The 15,504-nt window shown below is 33.5% G+C and overlaps 2 long non-coding RNA genes across 6 annotated transcripts; one reads left to right on the forward strand and one right to left on the reverse strand.

The window, feature by feature from the left end:
• Positions 1–931: 931 nt before the first annotated feature.
• LOC136062605 (uncharacterized) lies at positions 932–11,372 on the reverse strand. Its single transcript, XR_010624338.1, has 3 exons — positions 11,265–11,372; positions 10,686–10,773; positions 932–1,327 (listed from the first exon to the last, which is right to left on the reverse strand). It is a non-coding gene; the product is annotated as an uncharacterized LOC136062605 (long non-coding RNA).
• On the forward strand, positions 1,989–13,038 carry LOC112019841 (uncharacterized). Of its 5 annotated transcripts, XR_010624335.1 has the most exons (6): positions 1,989–2,350; positions 2,502–2,624; positions 5,837–5,890; positions 6,067–6,160; positions 11,216–11,441; positions 12,744–13,038. It is a non-coding gene; the product is annotated as an uncharacterized LOC112019841 (long non-coding RNA). The 5 variants fall into 5 exon arrangements; XR_010624337.1 differs by lacking the exon at positions 11,216–11,441 and having other exon boundaries at positions 1,994–2,350; positions 6,082–6,160; XR_010624334.1 differs by lacking the exon at positions 12,744–13,038 and having other exon boundaries at positions 1,994–2,350; positions 11,216–11,675.
• The last annotated feature ends 2,466 nt before the right edge of the window (positions 13,039–15,504 follow it).

Raw genomic sequence — 15,504 nt, forward strand, 5'->3', positions numbered from 1 at the left:
CATTAAGGGCAATTGAGTAAATTAGGGGTGTCCACAGGTCAGGTTTATGCCCAACCCGTAACCGACCTGCTTATATCAGGTGGACGGTTGAACGATCGACCGTCGACTGCAAACGACCTCGGGTCAAGTTGGATCGATCTCCGGTAGACAACGATTGGGTCGGTTGGCTTTGGGATAGAGTTACAACCACCGAATCATTGCCAGATCGAAGATCAAAACCATCAAGCCCAAATTTGAGCAAAAACTTCATCTCATCGCTAAATCTAAGTAAAAATTGAAGCAAAAGCACCACATCAAGCCTAGATATGAGCAAAATCTTCATCTCACCGCCAGATCTAAGCAAGAAAACCTAGATCTTCACCAGATCTAACCAAAAACTACCAAACCTTCACCAAAATATTGATGAATATGAACGGATCTAGGTAAATCCAGCCTTCTTTCATGGGTTTTGTCGATCAGATCAGGTAAATCGAGTTTTGAGGAAGAAAACTCGCCATTCGACCCATCTTAAGTCAGTTTTTGGTGGCGAAGACCCGTCTCTGACTGTCGCCGGCATCGGTTCAGCCAGTTTTTGGGTCGGCTTGAGCGGTTCGGGTGGGTGTGTCGGTTTCTGGGTTCCGGTGGATACCCCTAGAGTAAGTTTAACCAATATTAGAAAGATATATTACAATTTAAATTTATATTATATTAGTATTACAACTTTCTTTTGCTTCCAATCTTGTTTTTAAATCTTGCCTTCCTCGAATTGAAATTTGGACTTCACCATTGATACCAGTAGGCTCGTTTGTATTGTTTTCCTAGTAACGTTTTAAGTATTGTGGAAATACGTGTTATGTTGTTTGAACAACAAAAACTATTGTTTAAACAACACAACCAAACAAGCCAATCTTTCCAAGTACAAACTCTCACCTAAATGCCTGTGGCCCTTTTGATAAAATTAATGGAAAATAACATTGATTGAAATTGACTTCAGGATGCTTTAAGCCTTTAACATTTATTTTAGGGAAGTCAATCTCAATGTGTTGATGCACTTAATGACTTGGGTTCTATGCAATTATAATATTATTAGAGGCCTTTCTCTAGTCACAAACAGGCAAAAAAAATAAAATAAAAAATAAAATAAGTATTAACATTAGATGGCCTACATTATTCTAGGATGCAGGTTTTGATTTTTTGGGGACACGGTAGCCACCAACACACAAGCATGATCACGCTCATAAGGTTCAAGAGTAACTTGTTCAGCTGGTCTGAACTGATCCTGCTTTAGCTTATTCACTTCACTGTCAAATACGGCCACAGCAGGCTGTGTGGAATCTATGCAATTGGCCTGAAATGATTAAGGTAGATATCATCAACAAGTACAACACCAAAAGGTGAAATTTTAATTAGGATTTTACTAACATGTGTCGTAAGAGTACATAATAATAAACCATTTTATGAAATTTTTTATTGAAAAAAATGAAAAATTTATCAATTTTTTTTTACAGCTTTTTCAATTTCATATAAAATGTTTTAAAAAATGGATGATTAATGTGTGCTCTTAAGGCACACATTAACCAAACCTTTTTAATTATTACACTTTAAAATTGTCAGAAAAGGACAAACATTTCTATCAATCATGTAGTCATTAGTCCAAATACACACTACAAAAAACGCGGTTTTTAGCCGCGTTTTGTAGCCGCGTTTTTCAAAAACGCGGCTACAGGATGGGTTTAAGCTGGGTTTTCAAACAACGCGGCTCAAGGCTAGACTTAGAGCCGCGTTTTTGGAAAACGCGGCTCCAGGTGAGCCTGGAGCCGCGTTTTTTAAACCCGGCTATAGCCCTCCATTTTTTTTTTTTTTTTTTTTTTTTTTTTTTTTTTTTTTTTTCTTTTTCAAGTATGTCCGGAGCTGCGTTTTCCAAACGCAGCTCAGGTAATGGTTAGAGCTGCGTTTAACCATTAAACGCAGCTTCAACATTAAGTATAAAAAAAAAAAACACATCTACACAGAAGAAAAAAATACCCTAACCTCTCGATTGACCTCAAAAAAACCTCTCGGACTACTCAATCTCAACTCCATCCACCTTCCTCCGATTCCCCTTCCTTCAACTCGATCCCCCTTCCTCGATCCGATTCCCCTCCGATTCCCCTTCCTCTGAACTCGATCCCCCTTCCTCCGATTCCCCTTCCTCTCAACGTACTCGATCTCAAACTCCTTCCCTCTCTTCCACCCTCTCCGAATCGCCGTCATCCTTCCGGTCTTCCCTCCGCTCTCCGTCCCCTTCTCATGGATCGGTAACACACACAAACACACACACTCTCTCCAACTCGCAATCTCACTGAAGACACTGTCGCAAGGCCGATTACGAGTAAGTTTTTAAACTTTTTCGATTTGCTTTGTGTTTTAGGGTCCCCATTTTTCGTTTAGGGTATAGATTTTAGGTTTACGATTTCGATTTTCGATCTAGGGTTTCGATTTTGGGTTTAAATGTTCAATTTTCCTAATTAATTTCGTTCTAGATTTGGATTCAAAAATTAGGGCTAAGGAATCTCTCTGATTCTCTCTGATTTTGTTGCAGGCTTGTTGGAGGAGCCGGTGATATCAAGCTTACTAAAGATGGCAACAGTGTTTTGAAAGAAATGGTGACTTCTCTCTCTCTCTGTCTCTGTCTCTCTGTCGCTCTGTTTGATTGACCTAGTACCCATCTGATCTGCCAAACTCGCATTATGGTATCAAGTAAAGCTTTAAATGTAAAATTTTAGACTTTTCTTTTAGGGGTGGGGGGGCGATCTAAAGCTTTGAAAGTTCTTTAGGGAAGTTGTGTAATTTAATTTATTACGACTTTTACCTATTTGTTCTTTGATTGCTTTAACACCTCAACACCTCATTTTAGTCCTTCATCGTGTTCAGGGCGTCAGGTAGGGTTTGTAGAGAGAAGAAATAGTGAGCAAGAACTCTGGGCTAGCCACTCTCTTTAAATTGTGTAATTTGGAAACCATAGAAGTAGAGGAACATAGCTTGTTTAATTTTTTAAATGTTATTGTTGTATTGAGTCTAGTTTACATGTCTGTGTATTCTTCATTTCTTTGTTGTCTTTAATTTCTTCAAATATATTTTTATAGTGAATATTTCTTTAAAATTATAGATTTATAAAGCATGCATATTGATAATGACATGCAAAAGTGCTTACTCTCAATTCTTAAAATTGGAATCTTATGTTCATTGGAATCCTCAAGAGAGAGAATGAGTATCGTAGGACTCATTAAGGAACTACAATTGATAAAAAGTACTTTCATTGGTTTGGAGAGCTGTTAAGGCAGACCAAGTAGAGTTGAACTCAGGGTATTTAGTTTTGATTGTAAGACTATCCTAAGTAGCAGGTCCTAGTCATTTACTTTTATTTCATTCAGTTCCCAAATACTTCTATTAAAAAAGCATGGAGATTTTATGATGATCTTTTTCTTTCTTTTTTTATTTATTTAAATTTTGAGTAGCTTATCATAGCTAATTTTATGTCATCTTATTAAAACCCACAACCTTCTTGTAATAATTCACATCCCTTTTAATTCTTTATGTTATCAAGGTTTAAAATGGTGAACTAACGAATTTTTTGTATGAATTGTAGAGGGTAGAAAGTACCAGAAGAAATTAAATGTCTTTAATATTGCATGGATCGATTAAGCTTGTGATTAGGAATTTCTACCTTATGTTTTATAATTTCATGTTTGTTTGATATCCCTTGTTGAAAGGATAATTTATGATTTTCTTGCTCTTCTAGTGTTGGAGTCGTGATTTTCTTTCTCTTCTGTTTTAGGAGTGTTCTTCATGTACTGTGCTTTGTTCTACTACTGTAATGTGTGACTATGTGTTTGTACTAATAATCTAAGTGACTTCCTAGAAGCCATTTATAGGAAGGGAATGCATCAAAGATACCATGTTAGTTTAGAACTTTATATGGTTTATGCAACATTATTCTATTGTACCAATAAAAGTGGAAATTTTGTTTAATTTCCACTTAAACTTAATGTTTTAGATTACATTATCTTGTGGCTGTACAGAGGAGGGCAATCAATCTAAGTTTCAATCTATTATATAAGACTTTAAGCAAACACTTAAAATAACAATCACCCTTCACTACCTAGCATTAATTACTTATCTCCAACAAAAAAAATTACACAATAGAATTAGGGGAATAAAAAATCCAAGTAGATCCACAACGCATGGATGAGGAAGCCTCTTTGATGAGTTTCTCTTGTATAAAGTTAACAAAATAAAAAAGATAAGAAAAACAATTGGGTTATGTAATTTTTTTTTTTTTTTTTTGGTTACGTAGTGAGTAGTTACTAAATTATGTAAAAAATAAAATAAAATAAAGGGTAGTGTTTATTACATATATGATACGTGTAAATTCACATATTATGTGTATAGTCAGCAGTTGAGTGCATCTTTGGCTGTGACTGTGAAAGTAAGTTCTATTTCCTTTTAGTTTAACATAATGCTTGCAATCAGTTCCCACAATTAACATTTTATATGTTCCATTTCCACAAATGAAAAAAAAAAAAATGAATGCACACACGGTGACACACCTCTACCAAAGTTAATATAAGAAGAGGAGAGTGATTGAATACTTTTTTTCTTTTTTCTTTTACGCATGAAAGAGTGAGTTAATTAATGGCCTAGACACTATCAACCCTTTAAACAATTTTTACCAAACCCACCAAAATTAATAATAATAAATAAAATAAAAAACACTTTTCTGGTTGTTAATGGCAGCACTAATCACAAATCAGACAGAAATGTTGATTCCGGGGTCTCTTTTTTTATGGTAGTGGATGCTCCAATTGAGGCTTGTTTTCCTAATTTCCATTATGAGTTAATTATTCTTCTTTCACTTTCTTAGGAGCACATTATCAATTTAGTAACTAATAAAAGAGCCCATATATATATAATAAAAACTTGTGTATCCAGCTTTGCCGCACATTATCAATTTGTATTTTTTATTAACAATGTATATAAGAGTCTGATTTATGGAGTGACTGTTTTCTCTTCTTTTTCTTCTTCTTCTCTCTCTCTTTTTTTTTTTATTTTTCCCCCCTAATAATCAGTGACCAATTTCTCATACTGTCTGATTTAAGTTATATGTATGGTATGGATTAGCATGTGTGATAGGTCATGGCAACAATTTATCATGCTTTGGCAGGCTATGTTTGCTATTCCAAATTTCCTATGCTGCATCACCAGTTTTGGACTTGCACACACCTTTATCATTGTTTGCTTACTTTCTCTAAGCATTGATGATCCAAGTAACATATTTAAGACTATAAATAAGCATTTCAATTTTCAATGGTTGTTCCAGTATAGGAATTTTAACAATCATGATTCACCATCTTTGAGAATTCTCATAATGCATGATAATGATATATAGAGAAAGGTTGTTGAGTTTGGGCAAATATAAATTAGTTATATGTGAAAAATATTCAACGCTTCAATAATAAATAAATTAAATAAAACAAAGCAATATATAAATTAAAGTAAACAACTTCCCTTAAAACTTATCAAAATGACATTTAATTTCCTCTTTGAGATTCATACAAATGCCACAAATAACTCCATATTTAACTTTTTAAACAAAATATTCTGTTTTTTAAATGATTCCTACTTACTTCTCTCTTGAACTTTGTATCAATACGCACAGCCTGTGTTACTCGCATTGCAATGCAACATTTTTTTTTTCTTTTTCTTTTAATATTTTAGTCTTAATTAAGGTCTATGAAATTGAACTGTTTAGGGTTCCTAAAAAAAAATTGAAAATTGTATTTAATGTTAACTGTTATCCTTTTACATTTTTTAACAGTGATGCTTGCGATCCAGATATAGAGAAGGAGGAGAAAATACACCCCTGCCACTGGTAAGTTTTTCTTTTTTTCATTTAATTTGGTTTGATTGAGTCTTATTTACGTATTTGGGTAACATTAGGTTTTGATTTGATTTTTTGAAATTTGGGGTTATATATGAGTTTGGTTTGGAGTAACAAAGGCAATTCTGATTTGTACCCTTCTGATTTTGTCTGTGCAATTGAACAAGCTGGCTTTGGATCAGCTTTCTGGGTTTGATACCAGAAAACGGTGCTGTTCGTTGCATTGGCCAGTTACATTGGTCGTACGCAAACGTAATATAGGTATGTATCAATATTCTTATCTTTTGGAACTTATCTTTACAAAATTATAAATTTCATTTCTATGAACTAGTAGTTAAAAAATTGGTGGGATTTCATCAGTGTTTGCTTGTTTGTCTTTTTTTTTTTTTTTTTCCTGAGAAGACAGTGACCAAGTTCAATATTGTAGTATTATCAAGCGTAGGTGAGCCATGCCAAAGTTACCATTAGGGAGAGGATTAAAAGCCTACCAAAAAATAAAAATAAAGGAGGGTTAAAATATGGGGGGAATATATACAATATGTTAATGGAAAATGCTTTTGATATTCCTTTATGATTAAAAGAGAAAAAAGAAAAAGAAAGAACAAAGGTAATACAAAAGGAACAGAAAATAAACAAAAAGATGATTTGTAAATGATTGAAATGAATTACTTTATTCAAGCTTCTTCTACACTTGAATAAAAGAAAGAACAAAGAAGTTGTCAAGAAGGTATCTGGGTCTTGCTGTGGAGAATTCTATTTTCACTATTCTTGTCATCTTATCTTTTATTACTTCTTTTGGGGCATACAATGCCAAAGTCTTTGGCCTGTAGCTCTCATAAGAGTACCCACATCTCTTGGATACCCAACAAAATCAGTACATATAGAAGAGTCACAGATCTTCCATGAGTTCCACATCAACACCCCACTTTGCTAAGCCTCTTTTTCTATTTTCCAATCAATATGCTACCTTTTATTTTCGTGGATCAAGCTAATTCCAACCAATAACCCATCAGCCTCAACTTTAAAATTCTTTAAAAATTTTGTATTTATCATTTTTGTCTTTGAAATCTACATCTCTTGTCTTTACATAGTTCTATGTCATAGTGGTATTACACTATCACATCAAAGAGCATCCAATAACGCTGGTTATTTGAGGTTCAAGTGATAATTTAGTGATAATAATATTTTTTGTGATACTTGATGTTTATGATTTGACTCTACCTCCCATTTTTCCTCAATTAATAATAATAATAATAATTAAAAAAAAAAAACTTGCATGTACATCATATTATATTATCTTTTGCCAACATTATAATTTTTATTTCACCATGCAATTAATTAAAACGGTTTTGGTTGAATGAAAGTATATAGGAAATGAAAGAGAACGTAACCCGGTGAATGATGATCCAAAATAAAACAAATATACAAGAAACAATCTTCTCTCTTCCAATTTTTTCTTTTCCTACGTAAGTATGTATTTGGATGAGATTTTTTTTTTTTTTTTTTTTTTTTTTTTTTTTTTGAAAGTTGGTTAAAAATAGTTGTATATAGAAAAGGTGAAATTTTTAAAAAAATTTACACAAAAAAATAATTATAAAAAATATATATAAGAAAAAGTGGTCAGAAAACAAATACTTAATCAGCAGCCAAAATGTTATAATAATTAATAGGAAATATTTACTTTACCTTCTTTTCCATTAACTAATAGAAAAATCTTATCATTAATAATCTTGTAACTCGATGATATTATTTTTAAGTTTTAAATTTCTAATAAGTTTTCTTTTCAAAAAAACAACTTTCTTGTAAGTAAGTTCCAATTAGTTCATCTAATAAATTTTTTTGTCATTGAATAAAAGATCTATACAATTTATTGAGAAATCATTCAGTCTTAATAACTCATTTTAATTCTCAAGGAACGGAAGAGGTTGCTTAGGTGGATCCCAATCAAACTTCTACCTCTTTCCTAATGCAAGTGTGCCATGTACCAATCAAGCCACTTGCAAAATATCACCTAAAAATGAATAGCTTCCAAAAAGAAAATTCTTCAAATTTGGATGTTGGTGCATTGTTTATTCATCTTTTTGATTGGTTGATTTTGTCTTGGAGTGTGGGTAAGATTCCTAAAAGAATAGCTGGCCATATTCACAAAGAACCCCACTTTAAATGCTCTTTCATCTCAAAAAGCCTTCATTGTTTTTCTACAATTAAGTATTAGTCTCAATCATCACCATAACCATATCAAAAGGTATTTCTATCTCTCAGAAGCTATATACAATTATACAATTTAAAAAGTTAGAAAAAGAGCCTAGCTAGCACTACTTTCCTCATTTTACATCAAAGTTTTTTTTTTTTCCACAGAAAGTGTAAAATGTACTAGAGAGTTAGATGCTTGATGGAATGGAGTGGTAGACAATGTGATTACTTACTGTGTGACTAACAATACTTTCTTCCATTGGTGGAACACACTACTACAGTGTACCGACCTCCTATTTATTGTGAATGATCCAATCTAACCAAATTGGATGTCACCAAAGACAATGAATATACAATGACAATACACATAATGCAAAATAGAGACCTATTTTCTTTCTAATTGCATAATAAGCCTTGAAAACCAAGTTAGTGGCCCATTTACAAACAAGAGCTATATGTCCACTGAAAACACATTTAATCCTTTCATAAAACCATGGCCCTAGTCCATTGGTCATTCGAATTTTACAGCAAGGGGAGAAGTGGTTTAGCAAAGAGGAGAGTGACTATTCTAATCGACTCACTTGTTAGTCATGCCCTTGGTCAACGTGTTAGCTTGAGGTACATCAACCTAGGGTTTGGCTCTATTTAGCCGGGCGGATGTTTAGTCTTTGTGATGTATCATTGAATGCTTCATGGTGTCATCATCAAATGATTCAAACCGTTATTTGTTAACTGCTTTAATGTAATACTACAAAATGTCTTCCTTCACAACAAATACCTTAATCACGTCTGAATGTTTTCTACCACTACTAACGACCCACGCAATTACAAGATAAGTTTTGTATCTTATTATTTCAACTCTCTTTTACATTAGATTCTCAAAAAAAAAAATTCTCTATAACATCATTTCTTATCTTATTTCAATTTTCAACTACTCATTAATCATTATGTTATGTCATTGCCTACGAAAAATACAATAATAATGACCAACATGCTACCTATTGACAAAATTTCCAAACTTGGTCCCTTAACATATTTAAGTTTAATTGTCGGTGTATTGAAGTGCGACACTTGTACTCTTGTCTTAAAAAAAAATTTTAAAAAAAAAAAAAAAAAAAACCAAGTTAGTGGCCCATTTACAAACAAGGGCTATATGTCCACTGAAAACACATTTAATGCTTTCATAAAACCATGGCCCTAGTCCATTGGTCATTCGAATTTTACAGCAAGGGGAGAAGTGGTTTAGCAAAGAGGAGAGTGACTATTCTAATCGGCTCACTTGTTAGTCATGCCCTTGGTCAACGTGTTAGATTGAGATACATCAACCAAGGGTTTGTGTGAAAAATGGGCTGGTTTGGTTGTGGTTTTGGTTTTGGTTGAAAATGGAGAACCAGAGCACTTGCTCATATTGATTTGCATGGGCTTTAGGTTGAACTATTGATGTAAGAGTCCATCATAGCAATTTCCCATACTAGCTTGTTATCACAATTATTTCTACAAAGGTTTTCAGCTATGGTTCTCTTATGTTTGTTGGTATGCTTCTGTCTTGGTGCTCTAGTACATATCACTTTCACTTAATTCTAGTATCTATATTGTCTGTATAATATTTTCATTAATCCAGAAAACATCAATTTCAAAATTTCAATCACAAAATGGTCCCGCGGAGCCCACTACCCACTATAGCTTAGGATTCCAAAGGCTTATAAAGGAGTTTTTTATAAGCTTAAGTACAGGAGAAAAACTCAAGGCTTAATAGACTATTAATTTTTCAAGTGAGTTTGATGCTTATACTTATAATAAGCTTTTCTTATTATCCGAATTACTTGAGAATGTTTTTTTCTTTTAAAAATAGGTAAGCTTCATTTGTTTATGGTTACCAACCCAATTCATAATCTACTAATACAAAGGTAATTGCTAATCACCAAACAATATCTAATAATTAAAGAGAGTCCATTTTAAGGTATACTTTTAAATTTGTAATATTTACTCTAAAAAATACAAAATAATCCTTTCCAAATAAAAAGGATTGCAACAGTGTTTATAGTTTATACTCCCAATAATAAAGGTTTAGGGAAAGTATTCTCCATAAACTGATCACTAACTCTAGTTGAACAAAATAGGGAGAGGGAGAGGGATGGAAGTAACTCAAATCCACCATTACAACCCATACAAGTCCCTCAGTTGATGCCAATCGCACACTTATTCTAATCATGACTATTAAATATAGTTGGGCATATTATCTAGAGGATAAGAGAATAATATATTAAATGCCATGTTTAATTTTTATATGATTAGTTTATCATTTGATTGCAATATTGTCCATTAATAATCTTTTTTTCCAATTTACCCCATTTAAAATAAAATTATTGCACTCTACTTCAATCAGGCCGTGCGCGTGCACCTAAACTCCATGAGCCATTTGTTGTTAAGTGCGCCTAACGCTCCAACCAACACTAATTTACATAACTAATTAATAACGTATTTGTTATTAAGTCCTCATAACACTTCCACCAACACTAATTTACATAACCACTTGATAGGAAAATAAACATTATGTTGAGCATATATCAAAACATCCATAACATTAACTTACCAAGAATAAAGTGGCATGCCTTATATGGCTGCGGAGACTGGCATAGCGACAATATCGTTGCCTCGGCTGCTGCTGGATTGATATGCATCTATATAAACAAGATAACTAATATGAGTTCGTGATTGTGTACCATGTACATGCCTTTGCATCACTAATAATTTATAAATAATTAACCAAGTTTAAACCAAAAATTAATTTACCATATAGTCAATGACATGAAAATGATTCACATTTATAAAAGAAATGTTGCAGCAGCAACATTTTCATAACAAATCCTAACCGGTAATTTGTTACCGGTTCTACTATGGGTCTACCATGAATATCACTTTTTTCCCACCAATAACAACCTGCCACTTAGGATGTATTTGTTGTGAAATTGTTGTAGATATTACTCTCTAAAAAAAAAAATAATGCTAAAAAAAAAAAAAAACAAAATACTAACAATAACAACAAACACATAACACAGTTACGCACTTAACAATTTTCCAAGAAACACAGAAACCCACAAAGAATTAATCTTTGTTTGGCAGAACGGAATTGAAGCAAAGCAACAAAGAGATGGATTAATGGGGGGAGGACCTGAATGGAATCGCAGGCGAGTTCGATGGCGTGCATGGTGGCCTGAAGATGGGCCAAATCATTGGGCCCGGGTCCCGGCCCGGGCCCACCTCTCTCTGGAAATCCTTGCATCTTCAACACCCAGAAGATTGTGAATAGAGTAGTACTATAGATAGAGGTTGATCAGTAGTGTGTTGGGTATGATTGGATTTTCAAAACTTTGATTTTTTTTTTTGGTTTTTCTTTTTGTGTGTGTTACAGCATACGGGTATGAAAGAAAAGAGTGATTTTATTGGTTTTGAAGTGTTTTTTTTATTTTTTTTTATTGAAAGATGAAATCTGAGGGAGAGAAGAGAGAACAAGTGTTGAGGGGTTTATATAGGATGGCTGTTTTTGGTGTTTTCAGGAGAATGCATGGGAGTATTTACCCAACCACCCTTCTACATTTTACTTTCTTGAAAAAACCAATACTCACAAAACCAAATGAAATATAAAACTTATAAGACCCAAAAAGGTAATCTAAAAATTAAGAATAAAACTTAAATACACTAAAGAAGAAGTCGAAGACACCTTGGAAGTTTTTCTAACTTTATTTTTCTGTTTGTAAGAAAATCTCTTAAATTAACTTCCTGTTAGGCCCTTATTTCAATCCACTAAAGAAGGATTATGGAGCTTCTACTAATAAAGTATGTTATGTACGTGGTTGCAAGCCAAGATGGGTTTCCAACACACCTTATTTGAGGCTTCTCCAAAAAAACACACCTTATTTGTTATTAATTAATTCATTTAAGTCTCATAACTTCGTATATCTATGATTAGGATTAAGGGTCTACTATTTCAAATTTTGGATATGGACACTTGACACTCTTGAATTAAAAATACTGGATTATTGCTCCCTTTTAATATGTTTATTGATGCAATTACTATTGTAACCTACTTTAATATATGATAAAAGCAATTAGAAACCCAAGCAATTTTGCAATATTGGTGTATGCATGTTCTTTGGCCACATATTCACCAAAGTTCATAAAGTATCATTTTCCCAAAATTTGTTTGATAGAAATCATCCTTTGGATGGGATTGCCATTAATAAAGCTAAAATCACCTACTAATAAAATAAAATCCATGGCCACAAATATGGCCCTAACCAAAAATTACATTATTACGAAATTCCTCTAACTTTAGAAACATAAAGAAATTTCACACACACACACATATATATATATATATATATATATATTAATGGCCTAATTAAATACAATGACCGATTTTTGGACCAAGAAAACTTCTCGGTTATTATAAGTTGATATTTCCTTAGTTAAAAGTTATGCTGAAAAGTTGTGACACTGCCATTTCTGCCAAGATGATGCAAGTAAACTATTGTTAGCAACTAACATTTGTAAAGTTCATTTTTAATAAGATTTGTATTCAATATTCAAGTAATTTATTACTGGCTCATGATGCTGAATTTTTTATTAATTGTTTCTTCTTTGTGTGCAGAATCCCTTTTTGCAAGATATTTGCTGAGTTTCTTTTGAGAATACTAGATGCAAGACGTGGTAATTTTTTCTGTTCTGAATTATTAATATGTTTGCCATTAATTTGATGTACTATTGAAGCTCTTTGCTATTGGGTGATTTTTAAAATCTTGAATTCGAAATGCCACTTCTCTATTCATCACAGTTGTGATCTATTCGTGAACACTAAATGGTGAAAATTACAATATGCCAAACTGTATATTGCTATTGAATTTCTCAACATGTAAAGAAAGGTTCAATACCTCTCTTCTTCTTCATTTTTTAGTGTTGTTGCTTGCTGCCTTTTTGTTGGGAACTTCCATATATCTTGCTTGATTTGTTGTTGGGAACTTGAATGAATATGGCAGGAACTTGAATGTATATGTATATGGCAGGAAGCAATTGTTTTATCTTGCTTGATTTGTAGTTGGGAACCTGGTCATGGAACTTGAATGTATATGGCAGGAACTTGTATATATATGGCAGGATGCTGTTGTTTTAGGGGGGGTGGGGAAACGCAGAAGTAGAACCTATAGCCACGTTTTAAAAACGTGGCTATAGGTCCTCAGCCTTAGCCGCACTTTAAAAAACTCGGCTCCAGTGCGACCTATGGCCGCGTTTCGTAAAACGCGGCTACAGGGCCACAGCTCCAGCGCGACCTATGGCCGCGTTTTATAAAACGCGGCTACAGGTTCAACCTGGAGCCGCGTTTTAAAACGCGGCTCAAGTTCAACCTGTAGCCGCGTTTTTTAAAAAACGCGGCCATAGGCGTGCACTGCAATTTTCCTGTTCCAGAGCCAAAAACGCGGCTACAGGTCGCCCTATAGCCGCGTTTTTGGAAAACGCGGCCTTTAACCTGTAGCTGCGGTACTTAGGCCGCGTTTCAAAACGCGGCTACAGCCTGTAGCCGCGTTTTTGGTGTCTATAGCCGCGTTTTTAAAACGCGGCTATAGACCCAGTTTTTTGTAGTGACATAATCAACATGAGAAAAAGAACATATACAAACCTTGATGGAAATTACAAAATGACCTTCAGCTTTCGGAAAATATGATGCATTCAAAGCTAGAATCCTTGCCTGCAAAGACAATAAAAGGAAAAATCAGATAAAGTATGAAGGATATGTGAGACATATCAGTTTACGTTGTCATCTTTTTGATGGGGTTCAGTAGTTTTAATTACAACTTTTGGTCATGAAGAAGTATCAACATGAACAACATCTTTGTTTATGTTTCTTTCTAGGAACATGGGAGTCTACCACCACCAAGTTTAAATTAAATTTTCCACATTTGTGATGTAGGACACAATTTACTATTTAATTATTGTAATTTGTTATTTTTGGTATTTTTATGTAAAAAACGTTGTTTTAGGTTTAGGTGATTTATTTCCTTGTTTTTAGGTGCATTTAGTGTTTTTTAGATCAAATTTGGTTCCTGTTATGGTTAGGTATCAATTATGAGTTATTTTAGATTATATTTTCTTGTTTGTCAAGTTTTAAGGAACTCTTAAATAGGCCCCTAAGTCTGCAAACGTTTTTCATAGATTATTATCAATAAACACAGGCTTTTATCAAATTTTCTTTTCTAGTGGATTCCAGTTTTATCTCTTTGTGGATTTAGGGAAACCCCTCGTGGATTCGAGGTTTACTACCAGAAACTAACAGTTTAGTTTCTGTTTCATCAAGAGAGCATCGTGTGTGCTTCTCTTCAGGCTTCCGCGACATCAGTTGGTATCAGAGTCTTGACTTACCCTGGTCTGATTGCTAACCGACAAGACGGTAACCACCACCACAACAACGACGAATAACTTAGCGAGTATTACGTGATGTACAACAAGTACTCACAAATATCTATGCTAGGATGGCGAATGGAAACAATAGGGATAACTGCAGTGGAGACATAACTCACGGGCAACCTATTGATAAGCAAATTTCATATAGACCTTATAAGAGAATTGCAAGTTTTGATGGTTATTTTTTAAAAGAAGATTTTCTTGATTGGTTACTTGATCTAGAGGATCTATTTGACTATGAGAATATTTGTTATGAGAGAAAAGTTGGACTTGCTTTGTATAAACTTAGTAAGTATGCCTTACATTGGTGGGAACAAGTACAATCTGATAGAATTCGACAAGGTAAAGATAAAATTCGATCGTGGCCAAGGATGAAAAAGATGCTTGCTATCAAATTTTATCCTTTGGATTGTGAAGAAATCTTGTTGTATACAATACAAGATTATTATTGGCCAAGAAGTTCATACTTGAATTATTTTGAAGAGCCAAATATTCCACCATTAAATGAAGAATTATATGTTAAAGAAAATATTGTTCTTGAAGAATATGGAGAAGTCAAAGAAGAAAATATAGATATTTCTGAGGAAATTAATGAAGGCCTTGTTATAGAAGAAGAACCTAAAATTAAGATTGTGGAGGAGATTAATGAGGACCCCATTATAGAGAAAGATCTTGAGGTTGAGATAGTAGAGACCATTAGAGAAGAAATTATAGAGGAAGTTGTCAATGATCTCGATGAAATCAAGTTAGATGATTGCAACATTCAAACTCCTATTATTTTATTGGAAGACACCGAAACAAAGTTTATTGATTTTATTGGGGTGGAAAGATTTGATTTGATCATTGACTCTTATTTGGTGAATATTGTCAATTACATGAAGATCAAGGGAGAAGAAGTTCAAGTTACCCAATTAATGACTTTCAAGTTTGGCAAGAAGACAAAGAAGATGAAGTAC

The sequence above is a fragment of the Quercus suber genome, unplaced genomic scaffold, assembly GCF_002906115.3.
Source record: "Quercus suber isolate HL8 unplaced genomic scaffold, Cork oak 2.0 scaffold_431, whole genome shotgun sequence".
Classification (NCBI taxonomy): domain Eukaryota; kingdom Viridiplantae; phylum Streptophyta; class Magnoliopsida; order Fagales; family Fagaceae; genus Quercus; species Quercus suber.